Source organism: Phyllopteryx taeniolatus, chromosome 6 (genome assembly GCF_024500385.1).
Source record: "Phyllopteryx taeniolatus isolate TA_2022b chromosome 6, UOR_Ptae_1.2, whole genome shotgun sequence".
In the NCBI taxonomy this organism is placed as follows: Eukaryota; Metazoa; Chordata; class Actinopteri; order Syngnathiformes; family Syngnathidae; genus Phyllopteryx; species Phyllopteryx taeniolatus.
The window spans coordinates 151,124-168,196 of record NC_084507.1 but is presented as its reverse complement, the minus strand read 5'-3'; positions in this window follow the sequence as shown (position 1 = coordinate 168,196).

Below are 17,073 nucleotides of genomic sequence, written 5' to 3'. Positions count from 1 at the left end.
GAAGAAAACACAGAGCCTAGAACTGAATGTGGGGACTTTGAATGTTGGGACTATGACAGGAAAATCTCGGGAGTTGGTTGACATGATGATTAGGAGAAAGGTTGATATATTGTGTGTCCAGGAGACCAGGTGGAAAGGCAGTAAGGCTAGAAGTTTAGGGGCAGGGTTTAAATTATTTTACCATGGTGTAGATGTGAAGAGAAATGGAGTCGGGGTTATTTTAAAAGAAGAGTTGGCTAAGAATGTCTTGGAGGTGAAAAGAGTATCAGATCGAGTGATGAGGCTGAAATTTGAAATTGAGGGTGTTATGTGTAATGTGATTAGTGGCTATGCCCCACAGGTAGGATGTGACCTAGAGGTGAAAGAGAAATTCTGGAAGGAGCTAGATGATGTAGTTCTGAGCATCCCAGACAGAGAGAGAGTCGTAATTGGTGCAGATTGTAATGGACATGTTGGTGAAGGTAATAAGGGTGATGAAGAAGTGATGGGTAAGTACGGTATCCAGGAAAGGAACTTGGAGGGACAGATGGTGGTAGACTTTGCAACAAGGATGCAAATGGCTGTAGTGAACACTTTTTTCCAGAAGAGGCACGAACATAGGGTGACCTACAAGAGCGGAGGTAGAAGCACACAGGTGGATTACATCTTGTGCAGACGATGTAATCTGAAGGAGGTTACCAACTGTAAGGTAGTGGTAGGGGAGAGTGTGGCTAGACAGCATAGGATGGTGGTGTGTAAGATGACTCTGGTGGTGGGGAGGAAAATTAGGAAGACAAAGGCAGAGAAGAGAACCATGTGGTGGAAGCTGAGACAGGACGAGTGTTGTGCAGCTTTTCGGGAAGAGGTGATACAGGCTCTCGGTGGACGGGAAGAGCTTCCAGAAGACTGGACCACTGCAGCCAAGGTGATCAGAGAAGCAGGCAGGAGAGTACTTGGTGTATCTTCTGGCAGGAAAGGAGAGAAGGAGACTTGGTGGTGGAACCTCACAGTACAGGAAATCATACAAGGAAAACGGTTAGCTAAGAAGAAGTGGGACACTGAGAGGACCGAGGAGAGGTGAAAGGAATACATTGAGATGCGACACAGGGCAAAGGTAGAGGTGGCAAAGGCAAAACAAGAGGCATATGATGACATGTATGGCAGGTTGGACACTAAAGAAGGAGAAAAGGATCTATACAGGCTGGCCAGACAGAGGGATAGAGATGGGAAGGATGTGCAGCAGGTTAGGGTGATTAAGGATAGAGATGGAAATATGTTGACTGGTGCCAGCAGTGTGCTAGGTAGATGGAAAGAATACTTCGAGGAGTTGATGAATGAGGAAAATGATAGAGAAGGGAGAGTAGAAGAGGCAAGTGTGGTGGACCAGGAAGTGGCAATGATTAGTAAGGGGGAAGTTAGAAAGGCATTAAAGAGAATGAAAAATGGAAAGGCAGTTGGTCCTGATGACATTCCTGTGGAGGTATGGAAGCATCTAGGAGAGGTGGCTGTGGAGGTTTTGACCAGCTTGTTCAATAGAATTCTAGTGCGTGAGAAGATGCCTGAGGAATGGAGGAAAAGTGTACTGGTGCCCATTTTTAAGAACAAAGGTGATGTGCAGAGCTGTGGCAACTATAGAGGAATAAAGTTGATGAGCCACACAATGAAGTTATGGGAAAGAGTAGTGGAGGCTAGACTCAGGACAGAAGTGAGTATTTGCGAGCAACAGTATGGTTTCATGCCTAGAAAGAGTACCACAGATGCATTATTTGCCTTGAGGATGTTGATGGAAAAGTACAGAGAAGGTCAGAAGGAGCTACATTGTGTCTTTGTAGATCTAGAGAAAGCCTATGACAGAGTACCCAGAGAGGAACTGTGGTACTGCATGCGGAAGTCTGGAGTGGCAGAGAAATATGTTCGAATAATACAGGACATGTACGAGGGCAGCAGAACAGCGGTGAGGTGTGCTGTCGGTGTGACAGAAGAATTTAAGGTGGAACGTGGGACTGCATCAGGGATCAGCCCTGAGCCCCTTCCTTTTTGCAGTGGTGATGGATAGGCTGACAGATGAGGTTAGACTGGAATCCCCGTGGACCATGATATTTGCAGATGACATTGTGATCTGCAGTGAAAGCAGGGAGCAGCTGGAGGAACAGTTAGAAAGATGGAGGCATGCACTGGAAAGAAGAGGAATGAAGATTAGCCGAAGTAAAACAGAATATATGTGCATGAATGAGAGGGGTGGTGGGGGAAGAATGAGGCTACAGGGAGAAGAGATGGCAAGGGTAGAGGACTTTAAATACTTGGGGTCAACCGTCCAGAGCAATGGTGAGTGTGGTCAGGAAGTGAAGAAACGGGTCCAAGCAGGTTGGAACGGGTGGAGGAAGGTGTCAGGTGTGTTATGTGACAGAAGAGTCTCTGCTAGGATGAAGGGCAAAGTTTATAAAACAGTGGTGAGGTCAGCCATGATGTATGGATTAGAGACAGTGGCACTGAAGAGAAAACAGGAAGCAGAGCTGGAGGTGGCGGAAATGAAGATGTTGAGGTTCGCTCTCGGAGTGACCAGGTTGGATAAAATTAGAAATGAGCTCATCAGAGGGACAGCCAAGGTTCGATGTTTTGGAGACAAAGTTAGAGAGAGCAGACTTCAATGGTTTGGACACGTCCAGAGGAGAGAGAGTGAGTATATTGGTAGAAGGATGATGAGGATGGAGCTGCCAGGCAAGAGAGCTAGAGGAAGACCAAAGAGAAGGTTGATGGATGTCGTGAGGGAAGACATGATGGCAGTTGGTGTTCGAGAGGAGGATGCAGAAGATAGGCTCTCATGGAAAAGGATGACGCGCTGTGGCGACCCCTAACGGGACAAGCCGAAAGGAAAAGAAGAAGAAGATATATATATATATATATATAGAAAGAGAGCGAGAGAGAGAGAGAGAGAGAGAGCGTCAGCCTCACAGTTCTGAGGACCCGGGTTCAATCCCCGGCCCCGTCTGTGTGGAGTTTGCATGTTCTCCCCGTGCCCGCGTGGGTTTTCTCCGGGCACTCCGGTTTCCTCCCACATCCCAAAAACATGCATTAATTGGAGACTCTAAAGAAGAGGCGACCGCATCCGGACGCAAGGAATAGAAAGAAGAGGAGGAAGCAGGCGGGTGCCAGCCGGCACCGCCCCAGCACCCACAGAACATGGGCGAGTCACCATTACTCCCCACGAGGTCGCCCCAGTGGTTCCCCACCACCCCCGAGATCAGGAAGGAGTGAAAAAAAAAGTCCCGCCCCCACAGATTCCGTAACAGCAAACACAGGGACAAGAGGATGAAGGGAATATAGAATACTTTATATTCTAATGTGTAATTCTAACTAGTTTGGAAGAGAATGTGTATTGGAGTATAGGGGTATTTGCCCCCATCGGGGGGTATTTGGAGACACATCTCAAGGAAGAAAGGAACTTCGGGGAGCCACTATAAACATTGAATGCAGGAACGTGAGCCGACATCTGCAGGCGACACCTGGAGCAGAAGTCTGGAGCCAGATCAGATGGTCCGCAGAACAACGATGACGTCAGATTACGGACCAATCAGACGACAGCGATTCCATACTGGCCTGTTTGAAACATTGTATAAAGTCTGGGGTAGAGTCAGATAGTTTTGGTTTGACTACTTTATCTGCTAAGGATAAGATAGGAATAGTTACGAACCCAGATGTATAGACTCCTCTGTCAGGAATAAATTGGTTGGTTTTGATACATTGTTGTGAACGAAGTTCTTTCACGAAAACGAACACGCTTGGAACCACGGGAGTTAGGAGATTTCAAAACACAGGTTCCTTCAAATGGTGACCCCGACGTGATCCTGAAAGGACATTAGATAAAAAGACAGAGGAGCGGACAGGAATTCAGTTGAACTGCAAATCTCCCCGGTACACCGAAATAAAAAAGGTGAGCAGAAGCCTGTTTGATAATATCACGAATTCTGCACATTGGAAATTGCGGAATTTGGGAGACTTGTGGTACAGTTGTTTTGTTGTCAATAGTTAATAAGACGTTGTGTAGTTAAAATTGCATAATTAAAAGTCAGGGTAACGGAGGACCTGACGTCAGGGTAACAAGGTACCTGACAGACCAGGATCAGAGAAAATCCTGGAAGTAGGGTAACAAGGTACCTACTTGTCCCGTCGTAGACTGACTTGAAATCGGACGCGGTTTCAAATTGTAACGTTTCGGTAGACGGGGATTTTGGGACCCCCAAAAACCGATTTAGAACAAGATGAGTGTGCCACCAAAACTCGGGGTTGTGAATTGGACAGTCGAGTGTCGAGGTAATGAATGTGATATGTGTCGGATTTCTGGATTGAAAGAGAAAGGCAGAAAAAGAAACAAACAGGATTAAGAAGTGTGTGGGCAAAGTGGAAAAGAAAAAGGAATGCAAGTTGTTTCACGTAACACAGAGGTTACTCTGAAAGGGAAACAAAGAGGAAGGAAAAGTTGGATGCTGCAGGGTGGAGAGAGAAAAGAGATTTGAATAAGAAAATAGAAGAGAATGAAAAATTGAGTAGAAAAATTTATGAGATTTGTCTGGTGTGCCCTGCCATGGCAGCTGTTCAGCAAAGAAAAAAAAGAGCGACAAATTCCCCCGCTAAATACAATTTACGGACCTTTCCGAAAACGGCCCCAGTGACGTCACTATAACCGGCATTGCCGGTCAAGGGAGCTGCTCAAATGGCAGACCAATTGTAGAGGGGAAATAAAACTCCTATCAATTCCGCATGAGCCCGCATTCAAAAAGGTGGGTAAATATACAAAAATTGTCTTCAAAAAAATTTGAGTTTTTACAGAAACGCCTGCCCGAACTGGCTGTTGTTGGTGTAATTTGGATCCAGGGGCTGAAAAAGTTGACGGACAACATGAGCCTGGCGTGTGGTGACATAGTGAGATTGATATGCGCCTGTTGCATTTCGGTTCACCAATCGGATGATATTTTGACACGGTCGGGTCTGAATAATGTCCAACCTGAAATATTATTTGCCCCTTTTGCTCCTATAGTGTTTGCAGTCATCCGCGATTAGTTCCCGTCCTCTTCCCCAACGGTGCCGAAGCTTCCGGAAAACACAAATAATCAGATGAGGTAAAGGACATGCAGGAACAACTTTTGAAGCTACAATTGGCCGAGGCCCGTAAAGTGGCCATTAAAAAATAAATAAATAAATAAATAAAATAAAAATGGAAGCAGAAAAACAGATGTGGATGGCGCAGGGGTCAACGAGGAGACGAGGCGGGAGTCGTGACAGAGGACACCAACGGAGGCAGGGGAAGCCCTTGCCGACCTCCAACGGACCAAGCGTGCTTCAATTGTGGTCAGTATGGACACTGGGATTGCCAATGTACTGTTTACCCAATGATTCAACAACGACCTCCAGAGGCCACACCTCAAAGAGGAGGCTACAAAGCTTCATGAGGGAGAGGTGGGCGCGGCCCGGCAACAGCATCCGCAGCAGGCTCCACAGCAACAAGAGCCATCTCGCCAGTACTACTGCGATGAGGACTGGTCCGAATGCCCAATGAGCCCGGAGCCAGGGGACGGAGGAAAGACAGAGCCTCTGAACCCCGCTAAGGGAAGACAACCACCTGAATGAGCTGTGCAGGGGTGCACAGCTCTTTTCCTTTCGGCTTGTCCCTTGAGGGGTCGCCACAGCGCGTCATCCATGTAAGCCTATCTCCTGCATCCTCCTCTCGAGCACCAACTGCCCTCATGTCTTCCCTCGCGACATCCATCAACCTTCTCTTTGGTCTTCCTCTAGCTCTCTTGCCTGGCAGCTCCATCCTCATCATCCTTCTACCAATATACTCACTATTTCTCCTCTGGATGTGTCAAAACCATCAAAGTCTGCTCTCTCTAACTTTGTCTCCAAAACATCGAACCTTGGCTGTCCCTCTGATGAGCTCATTTCTAATTTTACCCAACCTGGTCACTCCAAGAGCGAACCTCAACATCTTCATTTCCGCCACCTTCAGCCCCACTGTCTCTAATCCGTACATCATGGCTGGCCTCACCACTGTTTTATAAACTTTGCCCTTCATCCGAGCAGAGACTCTTCTGTCACATAACACACCTGACACCTTCCTCCACCCGTTACAACCTGATTGGACTCGTTTCTTCACTTCCTGACCACACCCACCATAGCTCTGCACGGTTGACCCCAAGTATCTAAAGTCCTCCACCCTTGCTATTTCTTCTCCCTGTAGCCTCACTCGTCCCCCACCACCCCTCTCATTCATGCACATATATTCTGTTTTACTTTGGCTAATCTTCATTTCTCTGCTTTCCAGTGCATGCCTCCATCTTTCTAACTGTTCCTCCAGCTGCTCCCTGCTTTCACTGCAGATCACAATGTCATGTGCAAACATCACGATCCACGGGGATTCCAGTCTAACCTCATCTGTCAGCCTATCCATCACCACTGCAAACAGGAAAGGGCTCAGGGCTGATCCCTGATGCAGTCCCACCTCCACCTTAAATTCCTCTGTCACACCTACAGCACACCTCACAGCTGTTCTGCTGCCCTCGTACATGTCCTGTATTATTCTAACATACTTCTCTGCCACTCCAGACGTCCGCATGCAGTACCACAGTTCCTCTCTGGGTACTCTGCCATAGGCTTTCTCTGGATCTACAAAGACACAATGTAGCTCCTTCTGACCTTCTCTGTACTTTTCCATCAACATCCTCAAGGCAAATAATGTATCTGTGGTACTCTTTCTAGGCATGAAACCATACTTCTTCTTTTCCTTTCGGCTTGTCCCGTTAGGGGTCGCCACAGCGTGTCATCCTTTTCCATGAGAGCCTATCTCCTGCATCCTCCTCTCGAACACCAACTGCCATCATGTCTTCCCTCACGACATCCATCAACCTTCTCTTTGGTCTTCCTCTAGCTCTCTTGCCTGGCAGCTCCATCCTCATCATCCTTCTACCAATATACTCACTCTCTCTCCTCTGGACGTGTCCAAACCATTGAAGTCTGCTCTCTCTAACTTTGTCTCCAAAACATCGAACCTTGGCTGTCCCTCTGATGAGCTCATTTCTAATTTTATCCAACCTGGTCACTCCGAGAGCGAACCTCAACATCTTCATTTCCGCCACCTCCAGCTCTGCTTCCTGTTTTCTCTTCAGTGCCACTGTCTCTAATCCATACATCATGGCTGGCCTCACCACAGTTTTATAAACTTTGCCCTTCATCCTAGCAGAGACTCTTCTGTCACATAACACACCTGACACCTTCCTCCACCCGTTCCAACCTGCTTGGACCCGTTTCTTCACTTCCTGACCACACTCACCATTGCTCTGGATGGTTGACCCCAAGTATTTAAAGTCCTCTACCCTTGCCATCTCTTCTCCCTGTAGCCTCATTCTTCCCCCACCACCCCTCTCATTCATGCACATATATTCTGTTTTACTTCGGCTAATCTTCATTCCTCTTCTTTCCAGTGCATGCCTCCATCTTTCTAACTGTTCCTCCAGCTGCTCCCTGCTTTCACTGCAGATCACAATGTCATCTGCAAACATCATGGTCCACGGGGATTCCAGTCTAACCTCATCTGTCAGCCTATCCATCACCACTGCAAAAAGGAAGGGGCTCAGGGCTGATCCCTGATGCAGTCCCACGTCCACCTTAAATTCTTCTGTCACACCGACAGCACACCTCACCGCTGTTCTGCTGCCCTCGTACATGTCCTGTATTATTCTAACATACTTCTCTGCCACTCCAGACTTCCGCATGCAGTACCACAGTTCCTCTCTGGGTACTCTGTCATAGGCTTTCTCTAGATCTACAAAGACACAATGTAGCTCCTTCTGACCTTCTCTGTACTTTTCCATCAACATCCTCAAGGCAAATAATGCATCTGTGGTACTCTTTCTAGGCATGAAACCATACTGTTGCTCGCAAATACTCACTTCTGTCCTGAGTCTAGCCTCCACTACTCTTTCCCATAACTTCACTGTGTGGCTCATCAACTTTATTCCTCTATAGTTGCCACAGCTCTGCACATCACCTTTGTTCTTAAAAATGGGCACCAGTACACTTTTCCTCCATTCCTCAGGCATCTTCTCACGCACTAGAATTCTATTGAACAAGCTGGTCAAAAACTCCACAGCCACCTCTCCTAGATGCTTCCATACCTCCACAGGAATGTCATCAGGACCAACTGCCTTTCCATTTTTCATTCTCTTTAATGCCTTTCTAACTTCCCCCTTACTAATCATTGCCACTTCCTGGTCCACCACACTTGCCTCTTCTACTCTCCCTTCTCTATCATTTTCCTCATTCATCAACTCCTCGAAGTATTCTTTCCATCTACCTAGCACACTGCTGGCACCAGTCAACATATTTCCATCTCTATCCTTAATCACCCTAACCTGCTGCACATCCTTCCCATCTCTATCCCTCTGTCTGGCCAGCCTGTATAAATCCTTTTCTCCTTCTTTAGTGTCCAACCTGCCATACATGTCATCATATGCCTCTTGTTTTGCCTTTGCCACCTCTACCTTTGCCCTGTGTCGCATCTCAATGTATTCCTTTCGCCTCTCCTCGGTCCTCTCAGTGTCCCACTTCTTCTTAGCTAACCGTTTTCCTTGTATGATTTCCTGTACTGTGAGGTTCCACCACCAAGTCTCCTTCTCTCCTTTCCTGCCAGAAGATACACCAAGTACTCTCCTGCCTGCTTCTCTGATCACCTTGGCTGCAGTGGTCCAGTCTTCTGGAAGCTCTTCCCGTCCACCGAGAGCATGTATCACCTCTTCCCGAAAAGCTGCACAACACTCGTCCTGTCTCAGCTTCCACCACATGGTTCTCTTCTCTGCCTTTGTCTTCCTAATTTTCCTCCCCACCACCAGAGTCATCTTACACACCACCATCCTATGCTGTCTAGCCACACTCTCCCCTACCACTACCTTACAGTTGGTAACCTCCTTCAGATTACATCGTCTGCACAAGATGTAATCCACCTGTGTGCTTCTACCTCCGCTCTTGTAGGTCACCCTATGTTCGTGCCTCTTCTGGAAAAAAGTGTTCACTACAGCCATTTGCATCCTTGTTGCAAAGTCTACCACCATCTGTCCCTCCAAGTTCCTTTCCTGGATGCCGTACTTACCCATCACTTCTTCATCACCCCTCTTACCTTCACCAACATGTCCATTACAATCAGCACCAATTACGACTCTCTCTCTGTCTGGGATGCTCAGAACTACATCATCTGGCTCCTTCCAGAATTTCTCTTTCACCTCTAGGTCACATCCTACCTGTGGGGCATAGCCACTAATCACATTACACATAACACCCTCAATTTCAAATTTCAGCCTCATCACTCGATCTGATACTCTTTTCACCTCCAAGACATTCTTAGCCAACTCTTCTTTTAAAATAACCCCGACTCCATTTCTCTTCCCATCTACACCATGGTAAAATAATTTAAACCCTGCCCCTAAACTTCTAGCCTTACTGCCTTTCCACCTGGTCTCCTGGACACACAATATATGGTGGAATTGAGGAGGTCTTCGAACTATTCTCCCCACCTACTCACAACGTCTCGAATCAAGGTCAGCAGCGTCCCATCCCCACTATACACAGTGTTGATGGTGCACTGCTTCCCCCTCCTGAGACGCCAGATGGTAGACCAGAATTTTCTCAAAGCTGTCCGGTCTTTCTCCATGGCCTCACTAAACGCCTCCCTTACCCGAGTTTTTGCCTCAGCGACCCCCAAAGCTGCATTCTGCTTGGCCTGCAGGTACCCATCAACTGGCTCAGGAGTCCCACAAGCTAAAAAGACTTGATAGGACTCCTTCAGCTTGATGGCAGTCTCACCGCTGGTGTCCACCAACGGGTTCGGGGGTTGCCACCACGACAGGCATCGACCACTTTACAGCCACAACTCCGGTCAGCCACCTCACCAATGGAGGCGCAGAACATGGTCCATTCGTACTCAATGTCCCTCGCCTCCCCCGGGACGTGCGTGATGTTCTGCCGGAGGTGGGAGTTGAGACTCCTTTTGACAGGAGATTCTGCTGTGACCGATGAATGTCCCGCGCAACACATCTGCGTAGCTTGCGGCGCACCCGAAAAAATAGTTGCTGCGCGTCGAACGCCTTGGAGATCATCTGTCGTGATTGGTCCATTTTAGTCACATGCTGAAACTCTGTATGATTGGATTAGCATGTCTGGGGTTTGGGCCAGAGCAATTGGGGAGAGGCAGTGAGCCTGTGTGTGTGGCTGTGCAAGGAGTAAGGTCAAACTTGTACGTCTATAAAGCCATGGACCAACAACGTAATTATGGCATAATCAATCAATGGACTTCAACTCGACTATCACCACATTTGCGTTGACTACAAAAAAAATCCAATGTTGTTCCACCCTAAGTCCCTGGTTCATGTTTTCCCAGTCTGCTCGTTATGTCTTTCTCTCCACCTGTTCTCGTCAGCCCTGGTCCGAGTGCCTCCCAATCAGCTCCCTAAAGTCAATTGTGTCATGTCCAAGTGAGCCCTCTGGTCCTGTTTGTATTCAGTTCCCTGTTATTGTTCAATCAGTCTGTGTTCATTGTCCTATGAGCCGTGACGTGTCATGTTATCCTGTCAACTGTGGTAGTGAGTCCCTTGTTTTTCTTTGTTATTTTGCATCTTGGTTTTAGAAATATATATATATATATATGTGTGTATGTGTATATATATATATATATATATATACACATACACACACTGTATTTTCACAACCATAGGGCGCACCGCATTAAAAGGCGCAGTCTCAGTTATGGGGTCTATTTCTGTATTTAACACATACATAAGGCGCACCGTATTATTGGGCGCAGGCATGGTAAAACATACGCTAGCTTAAAACATACGGTAGCATGCATGCACGCTAAAACAATGTTTTTAAAAAGGCAGCGGGAGCAAAACTGAGTTCAGTTGTACTTTATTGAAGTATTTAACAATGTACTCACGTTATTTTTTTTATCAATCCTCATCCACAAATCCATCAAAGTCCTCAGTATCCGAAATGAACAGCTGGGCAAGTTCTCTAACAAACACGCCGGGTTCCCTCTCGTCATTGTCAGAGCTAGTCTCGATGCCGGGGGGCTGTTCAGCAATGATGCCTGCTTTCGCGAAAGCTCGGACAACAGTCAAAGCAGATAACTTAGCCCAAGCATTCACAATCCATTCACATATGGTGGCGTAACTCGCCCGGCGTTGCGTCCCTGTCTTAGTAAAGCTGTGTTTGTCATCTGTCAACCATGGCTCACACCCCGCTCGCAACTTCACTTTGCATGCCCTGTTTACACGGATGTCCAGCGGTTCGTCAAGTCTCCCGGAATGATGGCAAGCTTCCTCACTTGCTGCACATGGCAGATTTCTTGCACTCAGTCGAATGGTGACTTCAGACGCTTCTCCCGGCTGTTCTTTGCTCATTAATCCACGCGGAAACAATGCGAGGTGGCCCTCGCTTACATCCGCTTACTACTGTGTTATAACAGACAACACGTAATGCACCTCTGTTTACCTTGAAGCCACCACTCGGTAATCTAGCCCCCCTATGCCCCCACCATTCCGCCACATAGACATGCATGAACGCACACTCACATAGAACACCATGGATAATTTCATTGGCAAGCCATCGAATTCCACATTATCTAATGATAATCATTGCTAATACTGCAGCTTTGGTTACTTTTTGGTTTTGACATGAAGCCACCACTTCAAAGTAATGTATTGTTTCCATCACTTGCTCCTTAGACCGTCACACAAACAGTTAACCTTGTAACTTTTGGACATTTGTCCACAGCACAGCACCTAGGCAATTGCGTTACAATTATGCATTTATTTTTTTCTTTTGTTTTGCTTCAGTAAACTAATATATTTGATATGACTTCCCAAAAAGCTACAGTTTTGTCTAATCTGTCCAAAGGACATTCTTCCAGAAGCTTTGTGGCATATTTATTCCAGTCTTTTTCTCTCTGTTTTTCTTTCATTAACAATTTTGCCAGTGCCGTGCGTACAAAAAAATAACACTGTACCAACTGTGAAACATTAAGAAGGCTCGGTGACGTTCTGGGGTTGCTTCACTGCATCCAGTTCAGGTTGTCTTGAATGAACAGTATGACTTAATATTTTGATGCACATGATTTTCTTGCAATAACTGCATGAAGCCTGTGAATCACTGACATTAGAAAACCTTTGAATTCTTCTTTCAGGATAATTGATGCTGCGTCACGACACCCAATCAGCGTTAGGAATATACTAAACAGCCGGGAGTAAAAAAAGAAAGATTGTCATTGTTTGTGAGCACCCAGAACTTTTTGATAACACCTGCTACCAATACTGGGACCGTGCGAAAAAAAGAGCAGGCCTGGAGAATGGTGAGCGAGAAAGTTGATGTATCTGGTAAGTGCTTGTTTCCAGGTCTCTGTTGTACATGTACTTTACTGTGAAACATGCTAGCAATAGCATTAGCCACTCATTATACACACACACTCACTCTGTCTGTATCTTGCTTAAACACACACACTCTCAATTAAGAAATATAATCGATAATAGAAGGCGAGAGTTCGGTACTACCAATCAGAACAAAGCTGTTTTCCATATTCAAATTAAGAAGAACAGCGATTAAATCAGAACAAAATGCTTATTTACTGATCAAATATTAACGACAAATCCAGCTGTCTTGTCTGCCAGGTGTTTAATACCAACTCGAATATCTTGAAAAAGGGCATCCTAGGGATTTCCAACCCAAATGATCTTCCATACCAAATAAAAGGACATCAAAACATACACACAAAAATAAAAAAGTAATAATAATGTGAGTGACATTTATAGCCTCCGGCGGCTGGTATTTATTTAAAGCCTGGAATGAATGCTTTGCATCATCTTGTGTAGTGGGTGTATCCTTGTTTATGAAGTCTTCAGCGAACAGTAGATCGTTATAACTTTACTTACTGGCATAGAGCTGGATGTCATCAATCTGCGAAACAAACTATTGTATTACTGTTAAATGGGACATATTATGGAAAAATGACTTTAATTGCTTGTATGCAAATGTTTAGGTCTCTGGGGGGCCTGTCCACGCATTGTGAGAAATTACACAACCAAGTAAATGTTTTGTGAGCAACCTCTCTCTGAAAATGTGTCTTAAAGTGAGCTGATTTTATTTTTTTTCCCTGACGCTGCAATATGTCTACTACATGGATGGCATTCACAGATCCGCACAGTAAATGACAAGCGGAATTTGGAGTCTTGGTCAAGTGCCACCTCCAAGAATGAAAATAAAATTGGTGCTTCATTGTTTTGGGGGGAAATGACTTGTGTGGTCCATTGGTGGCAGGCAGGCTGGTGGCCTTCATACAGACTTTGATCAATGGACAAGGCAGTTATTTCATTATTTGTAATTGGTTGTTTTTGCATTGACCTAAATGCCATCTTTTGGGAAAGCATAGTATAGGTTACCTGGTTTAGCAAAACAGGAACAGATACATTTATTGAAGCGCATCCTTTTCTCTGCCAATTAGAATAGCTTAATACTAAATTATCAAATTTAGTGTTGCTGTGCTGCAACATTGTCCTACAGCCTCAACCAGTGAAGTTATTTTGAAAGACCCACTAATTTTGGCACAAATCATGTGATCTTAGTGACTGTTTTGGAAAAAGGGCTGCTGATATAGCCTCTTTAGCATAAAGGCCAGACAAGTACCACTTGTTGTTTCAGCTTCAGATTCCCTCACATACCATACTCAGACCATAGATCAGTGATTGTTAACCTGTGGAAATGTCTGCAGTATGTTGTACCTGGTGATCCTCACTACATATTGGGGTATATACATCTAATTCAGCAATATAAAGCAAGTGACAGTAATATTGGGTGTTACTGAGGGTGGGGATCTCACACCTCATGTCATTTGATTAGATAATGTTTGTATATATTCATTCAGCCAATCACAGGACGCATATAAACAAACAACAATTCATACTCACATGATGAGGCTGAAACTTGAAATTGAGGATAAGTGTGCTGGTGCCCATTTTTAAGAACAAAGGTGATGTGCAGAACTGTGGGAACTATAGAGGAATAAAGTTGATGAGCCACACAACGAAGTTATGGGAAAGAGTTGTGGAGGCTAGACTCAGGACAGATGTGAGTATTCGTGAGCAACAGCATGGTTTTATGCCTAGAAAGAGTACCATAGAGGCATTATTTGCCTTGATGTTGAAGGAAAAGTACAGAGAAGGTCAGAAGGAGCTACATTGTGTCTTTGTAGATCTAGAGAAAGCCTATGACAGAGTACCCAGAGAGGAACTGTGGTACTGCATGCAGATGTCTGGAGTGGCAGATAAGTATGTTAGAATAGTACAGGACATATATGAGGGCAGCAGAACAGCAGTGAGGTGTGCTGTAGGTGTGACAGAAGAATTTAAGGTGGACGTGGGACTGCATCAGGGATCAGCCCTGAGCCCCTTCCTTTTTGCAGTGGTGATGGATAGGCTGACAGATGAGGTTAGACTGGAATCCCCATGGACCATGATGTTTGCAGATTACATTGTGATCTGCAGTGAAAGCAGGGAGCAGGTGGAGGAACAGTTAGAAAGGTGGAGGCATGCACTGGAAATGAAAGGAATGAAGATTAGCCAAAGGAAGACAGAATATATGTGCATGAATGAGAGGGGTGGAGGGGGAAGAGTGTCACTTAAAACCGCAGAGAAAGCGCGAGGCGAGGCAGACATTGTTCTGCCTCCACACTGTGACAAGCAGGCTCCATCAGTTTGGCTGTTGTGACCAAAATGAAGGGCACATGAAGCTATCCAGCCACAGTGCTATCAGGTCAGCACACAAAGCCAATTCAGATTGGCCAATCAAGCAAGCAAAAATGTTGAGAGTAGAGCAAAGTTACACGAAACAAAGTAAAGCAGTTGTGATCGACACAGCAAAGTCCCTATTTCCCACTGCCGTAGCACACCTGTCCTGATCACGAAATAGCAATTGTTAGCATTTTGATCTTATGGCTAATAATACATGCAAACACCTCTATGAGAGGCATACATACCGATCAGGCATTGATAACATGCACCTTGAACAATCAATAAAGTACGTCAGCCACCGCCAGCCTACCTGCTACATTCTGCCCCCCTGAATCCAGTCATCCACACTGCCCCCAACAGGCTTCTGTACTCGCACCAGCAGAAAGTCAATAGGAAGTGTTGGTTCCTGACCAAACATCAGGAAATGTGGGGACTCACCAGTTAACTGATGGGAGGTGGTGTTGTACAAGTACAGGAGCTGTGGCAAGCAGGAGCTCCAGTCTCGCTACCAAGACAGTGTGCAGCATGTTGTGCAGGGTCCTGTTGAACCTCTTGCACTGGCCATTGGCTGGTAGAGCGAGCTTTCACAATACCATACAGATTACACAACTGCTGGATCAAGGAACTGTCAAAGTTAGGGCCCTGAAACGAATGAATCTCAGCCGGGACACCAAACTTTGAGAACGATTTAACAATCAGCACCTGAGCCACAGTTCAGGCCCTTTAATCAAGAGTGGGAAACCCCAATGTTTACCTGCTGAAAGTATCAATTATAACAAGAAAATTTTCAAGCCCGTTTTAGGTAGGTTCCAAGATTGTGAAATCCATGGCCAAGATCTCATTTGGTTGGGAAACCAAGAGATGTCCCTTGGTGGCCCCAACACCGTGCGGCGTGTCCTTTACCACTTGACACCTGTCACATGCCTAACACCACGGGTCCACTTCACAAAGGCTGAGAGGACTGTGAAACCAGACACACGTCTACAAAAAAGAAAACCCTATTAAAGAAAAAACAACAACAAAAACACTAAAAACAATCAATAAATATGTCAGAGAATCCCGATAACCAGAAGTGACCCTACCTGCTTTTATACCGGATGCTCACCCTATCTAACCAATGGGAGCAGGTATCTCCCACTTCAGGTGAAATCCTACACCATGCTACATTCTGCCCCCCTGATTGGAAAAACTGCCTTAATGGAGGTCTGGTGAACATGTTTAACCTTGGTGTGGTCTGACATAGGGACAATGATGTAAACAGGACCACCTGGATTTGGTGCTCTTAAAACTTCAAAAAGCACTGAGTCCCACAAGTCTCAAATCTTATAGTGCCCTTGTGCAACAGAGTCTCGCAACAGGATCAGCTGGCCCTGCACCAAAGGAACATGTCTGACATGTTGATCGCCAGCCTCCTTATGGTGGTCCGCAGCAATCTGCAGTTTGGCGTGGGCACTTTGAAAAGCGATCTGTAATTTACACAACACCAACAACATTGTGAAATCCCTGGCCAAGATCTCATTTGGTTGGGAAGCCAATAGATGTCTCATGGTGGCCCCAACAGGGTGCGGCGTGTCCTTTACCACTTGACACCTGTCACATGCCGAACAACACTAGTCCACTTCAAAGGTCATGCCAGGCCTACCAGACACCACTGACGGACTAGCGCCAAGGTTCTCCCCACCCCTTGACGGCCATTTTTTTGGTGGACTTCTGTCAATACCTCCTTCTTAAAGGCTGATGGCAAAAGCAGCTGAAGGATCTCATTAGCACCATCAGGGTGATGAATCTGGTGGTAGAGGGCACCACTTCTCTCAATCAACCTGTCCCAATGCAGCAGCAGAGTCAAAGCAGGCTTGGACAACCGCTGACGCTCCTCCCGTGTTGGCCGCTGCTTCCGGTCCCAATCGGGCCAAAGTTCCCCAAGGGTTGGATTAGACCTTTGGAGGGCACAAAAATATACATGGGGATGATGAGGCAGTGCTGCAATGGTAGGTTGTTGTAGGCTTTGGCAGTAATGTGCCTGGAAGCATAGCTTCCACATCATTCACCCCATGTGAGTGCTGGCGAGAAAGCAAATTAGTGTTGCCATTACTTTTCCCTGAACAATCCCTTATCTCAAAGTCAAAAGATGCCCACTGGGATGCCGACCGCTGCTCAGTGGCCCCAAGCTTAGCAGATGACAAATTGCTAAGTGGGTTGTTGTCAGTACAGACCGTACATTTATTACCAACTAGGTACTCCCTGAATTTTTTTGTCAAGAACTCCAGTTTCA